The sequence below is a fragment of the Nyctereutes procyonoides genome, unplaced genomic scaffold (genome assembly GCF_905146905.1).
Source record: "Nyctereutes procyonoides isolate TBG_1078 unplaced genomic scaffold, NYPRO_anot_genome, whole genome shotgun sequence".
NCBI lineage: Eukaryota > Metazoa > Chordata > Mammalia > Carnivora > Canidae > Nyctereutes > Nyctereutes procyonoides.
The window spans coordinates 43,783,453-43,789,249 of record NW_026575140.1 but is presented as its reverse complement, the minus strand read 5'-3'; the positions used below and the strand labels follow the sequence as shown (position 1 = coordinate 43,789,249).

The 5,797-nt window shown below is 37.7% G+C and overlaps 1 pseudogene; it reads left to right on the top strand.

The window, feature by feature from the left end:
• The first annotated feature begins 781 nt into the window (after nt 1-781).
• LOC129497829 (translationally-controlled tumor protein-like) lies at nt 782-1,475 on the top strand (annotated as a pseudogene).
• The last annotated feature ends 4,322 nt before the right edge of the window (nt 1,476-5,797 follow it).

Here is a 5,797-nt window from a genome sequence, read left to right as displayed (position 1 = left end):
GACTTCTACTCCCCAGAATCCTGAGACAATAGAATTTAGTTGTTTTGATATTTTGTGATACTTTGTGATAGTTTGTGATACTTAATTGTGGCCACTCTAGGAAATGTATACAGGTATAAGGCAACTGGAACTTCTATATATTCCATATATTTCTTATTGAGCTAAACATACACTCACTATATGACTCAGTAATTCTGCTCTTATGTATATATCCAAGGGAAATGAGACTTATATGTCCATAAGAAAACTTGTACGTGAATGTTCATAGCAACTTCAGTTATAGTAATCACACCCTGACATAAATAAAATGTCCATCAACAGGAGATTGCATAGACAATATGATATATTCATGATATTGAACTCTACTCAGACATAAAAATGAAAGAACTACTCAAAAATGCAACAATATGGACGAGTCTCAAAAACATGCTGAGTAAAAGACACCAGACACAATATTTAATATACTGTATAAATTCCATTTATCTGAAAATCAGGTAAAGTAAAACTAAGCTATTATGCTAGAAACCAGAATAATGGTTCCTTCCGTAGATTTACATCCAATGGGTCATGAAGAATCTTCTGATGCGATGGAAATAGTCCATATCATGGTTGGGGTATTGGTTATGTGGATGTATACATTTATCAAAACTTACCTAACTCTCTTTTCTGCTTGCTTCTTCTGCCTGAGTGCTACTCTGGCAGCACCATGCTCACTCAGAGCTCCCACCTCTTGCTAAGCTAGCACCTCCATTGTCTCCCTCCAGCCACCATCACGATCATCTACCCAAACCTCATTAACCATGATAAGATGTTCTCCAAGATTTGGGATGGCCCACAGGCTGTGCCCAGAGGTGGAGAAGAATATGGTCAGTAGGAGAGAGGGCAACATTGATGACTCACTCATTTGTGGAAATGCCTTCACCTACGGCCCTGAGGGTGAATGATACCTAAAGTACAGTCATCACCAGTATTGTCATTGTCATGAACCATAGCTTGCAGGAAACCAGCTTCACAAAAAAAGCCTACAAAACATACAACAAAGATGACTTGAAGTCAGTCAAAGGCAAACTTGGAGCACTGAGGCCAGAAAAGAGAAAACCTTTTATGACGGGCTGAAGAACCAATCAAGAACATCTTTGCTAATTTCAAAACCTACAAGTTCTTTTTTTTTTAAATATATTTTTTTAATGTATTCAAGAGACACACACACACACACACACACACACACAGAGACAGAGGGAGAAGCAGGCTCCATGCAGGGAGCCCAATGTGGCACTCGATCCCAGGACTCCAGGATCATGCCCCGGGCCGAAGGCAGATGCTCAACCGCTGAGCTACCCAAGCATCCCTACAAGTTCTTTATTAGCAAAAACATGAATCCAGATGGAATGGTTGCTTTGCTGGATTACCGTGAAGACGGTGTGACCCCATATATGATTTTCTTTAAGGATGGTTTAGAAATGGAAACATGTTAACAAATTTGGCCATTTCTTTGGATGACCTGCTGTCATAACTGGACCCTGTCTTTCATCCACATAATACCAGGACTAAGACAAATGGGACTGATGTCCTCTTGAGCTCTTCATTTATTTTGACCTTGATTTATTTGGAGCGGAGGTATTATTTTTAAGAAAAAAAAAAACATGTTGGGTAGGTTGTCTGAAAATAAAATGCATTTCAATTCCTTTGAGAGAATGTTTCTTTGTTTAATACATATTTCAGTCCATCCTGTGTTGAGACCTGGAGAAGCTAGAATCTGGTTAAAACCTATTGTAGACTACTTTTAGGAAGTAGAAGATTGTCTGTAGATAACTTCTACAGTGAAAACCACTTCTGGGACTGGAACCTAAAAAACAAGATCCAAACATCTTAGTTCTGAGTTCAAGTAAAGAGAAAGGCCAAGCTCATAGCTGAGCCAATATTTGAAGTGGATTCCTTATACATTTCGTCACCTACAAATAGGAGTAGTTAACTCTGGAAGAGATTACCAAAAAAATTTAAAAAGAGACTAATACAGTTGGAAGTAAATACAACAACAAACAACTTATCTAACTCTACACTTAAGATCTTTACATTTATTGTATATAAATTATATCTCTAAATAAGAGTAATTATTAAAAAAAAAAAAACACCCTTCTCAATAGAAACACAAAAAGCAAAGTTTAACTTCCACTCCTGGATAGAATGGAGAAATATGGGGTAGGTCAAATCTCCTGTCAAAGACAACTAGGAAAGCCAGCTAAAATACAAAAGCCATCTATGTCAAGCTCAGAGAATTGTAGAAATTATGAAGAATAGACAGATTAAGATTGTGAAGACAGAAAACCATGAGATCTGAGCTGAGGATCTGCAGATTCTTTCTCTTTAGGAATTTTCACCAAATTTTTGGCAAGCAAGAGGGTGACACTCAGACTTTGCCCAGGGAGAAGTGACCGCTGGGGTCAGAAAAACAGCAAAGGTTTTGGGGATTTCACATGGCTAGAGAGACAAAATTGTAGACTTGATGAGTCAATCCCACTGCCAGTTTTATGTTCCAGATTTACCAGATCCCACAAGGCTAGAGGTTAAAGAGTGAAGGTGAAAATTTTTCATATTTACTTAGGAAACTCTACAGTTCGGTCTTCAATTTACCTTTCTGACTTTTATTTTTCAATGTACTATAACTTATAGATGCTAATCATAAGGAACGTTTCACCTTCCTTCCTTTTCTTTCTTCCCTTTTTTGCTTTGTTAATTACAGTTTCTATGCCTGGATGCCCTTTTCCATTACATGTCTTCAAATATGAAAATCAATCTATTCTTCAAAACCAATTGGAAAAATTTTTGTGTGACTTTGGGAAAGTTTCTTACTGAAACCCAGTGTTCTCTAACAAATGAAGATAAAATATACCTGCAAGATTGTGGTGAAAATTAAGAGAGATTATATAAATGAAAATATCATATTGGGTACCTAGCACATTGAAGTGCTTCAAAAAATTATTCTTCACAAAGGCAATATACAATAAATTATATTTGCATATACCAACAAAAAAGAGAAAATGAAAATTAAAAAATAATACCAGTTATAATAGCATAAAAACACAAATCACATAAGAGTATATATAGCAAAAATTGTGGAAGAGCTCTATACTGAAAGCTAGAAAACATTACTCAAAGTAAGAACTAAACAAATAGAGTGGTATATCATGGTTTTGAATTAGAAAATAAATATTTTAAAGATAAAAATTTCCCCAAAAGCTGATCTATAAATTCAGAAGTTTCAATCAAAATTACAGCCAGCTTTTTTGGACAGAAATTATGAACTGATTTTACTTCTTTGTTTTAATTTCAGCTTTATTGAGGTATAACTGACATATAAAATTATGAAGATGATTTAAATTTCATATGGAAATACAAACAGGATGATATTGATGTAAAGATAGACAAATGACCAGTAGAACAGAATAAAATCCAGAAACAGGCCCACACATCTGTAAAATCTAGTTTATAACAAACACAACACTATAGGGGAGAGGTAGTTATTTCCATAAATAATGTTGGTGAGTTGGATATATCCATGAGAAAAAATTTTAATTTGATTCCATACCCAACATTATACATTGGACTATGTTAAAATTAATAACACCTGTTCATCAAAATATCTTCAGACTGTAAGGAGACAACTTAGATCGAAAGAAAACATTCACATTCACAATACCTATATCTGACAAAGATTTCATATCAAACATATATATTGAACCCCTACAAAGTAGTAAGAAAAAGAGAGATAATTCATTTACAAAAAAGGGCAAAAACTTGGTCACCTCACAAAAAAAGATAAAGAAATGGCCAATAAGCATAAAAAAAATGCTTGACATTATTGGTTTTCAAGAGAAAGCAAATTAAAATCAACAGATACCATTGCTGCCACCTGAATGAATAAAATTTAAAAGTAGGAAAATATCAGGTGAGGTGGTGAAGCAAGAGAATTCACACACACTGCTGGTGGGAGTGGAAAGGAAACAACCGTTTTTGCAGTTATCTACTCTAGCTGAGTAGGGACTGAGAAGGAGCCCAAAGGGATTTTCTGGAGGGTATAGCTTGATCTGGGTGCTGGTTACATGCATGTGTTCAATTTGTGAAAATTTATCAAGCTGGATTCTTATGATAAATGCACTTTCTGGATGTGTATTACATTTTAATAAAAAATTTAAAAAATAATCTTTCCCTTCCTTTCTCTTTCCTTCCCTTCACAGATAGAATATTGGCAGGTCCCATGGCTTTTCCAGTCATGCTTAGATAATAAATAGTCCCTTTGTTTAGGCATTAAAAAATCCACTCTAGCCTAATAATCACATAACTTAAGCCTGGTCCTGGGTAACCAACACAACTTCAAACTCTTGTCTAATACTAAAGCTTCTCATCCCAGTGGGGGCCTGACCTAGGTGGGGAAGCCCACAGAGGAAGCAGTGATATTCCTGGTTGGCTTCTTCATCAGTTTCCAGCTATTTCTTCTGCTCACTGGCTGCTGGCTTGTCTAAGCCCCTAGATACAGGCCAAGGCACAGAGGATTAGGGGAATGGCACTGTTTTATATGGCCAGAGCAGCTGCAGTGTACTTTGCTCCCCACCCCCCACCCCCAATGCTGGCTCTTATGAAGTGCTTTTGTGGGCTTTCTGGAGAGTGTCCCACTGAGACCTCAGATGGCAGTGGCTCCCCACCTCGCCCGCCCTGGGCTGCCCAGCCCCACCCGCATGATGCTTGTCCTCTAGCAGCTGCCTGATGAGCTGCTCCCAGGCCTGGGCTTCCAAACATACCCTACACAGACCCTCTCAGTTGGGGTCCTTTCTCCTTGCTGGGGAGTCTTCTTGAGCATGACTCATTTTGAGGAGATTTCAGATCAGCTCCTTCTCATGGGATCTACATCTTTCCTTCCTGGAAAACACAAACATTTGCCCTGCTGTTTGTGGAACTACAGATTGCTGCCAGTACATTCCTCTCTCTGTGCTGCAGGCTAGTTGCTCATCTTTAGATGACTGGATTAGGTTAAGGCACAGGTCTTCATGTTCCCCAAACTTCTGAGGGGACTTTTGAGCTCCCTCACTTGGCTTGAGGTGAAGGAAAGTGACTCCTTTTCTTCTATCTGCAGAGCCAGTGAGTGAGCAATGCATAGCACACTGACTGTTCTCTCCAAAGAAATCCCTTCTTGATCTTGCCTTTGGGACATCATCTCTACACTCTCAAGGTGAGTCTCTTAGTATCTTGCTCTAGAGCAGTGGAGACACAGTCCAGGACTTGGCACCTATTGGGTTGTTCTCAAAGTGAGACAGCAAAGTGTCATTTTAACATCCTCTTACATAATCTCTTTCCTCATCTATCATAGTTTTTCTCTCTTGGGTTTTGTCACTTTTAATCTTGTGTTTTAGTTATTGATGTGCATATCAAACTTCCCCTACTAAACTATAGGTTTTTGGAGAACGGGGTTCAAATCCGTTTTAACTCTATATGTCCCATAAAACCTAGTAGAGCACTGGTACAGAGTTGGAGCTTAGTGCATATCAAGATAATGAACAGGTAAATAATTAGAGCTGCCCCCTACAAGACTGGACACATTGAGCAGGGCTAAACCTGACGTTTTGTTTGGTACCCAAAGGTACTAAGGTTTCCTGATTTTGTGACCATGAGTTACAGGATTTCCTGATTCTATAGCCATGTTTAAAACATATTCATTCAAAAATAAAATTAAAAAATAAAAAAACCACATTCATTCATTTCCTATTCACTCAACAAATATTTCCTGAGAATTTATTATGTGTCA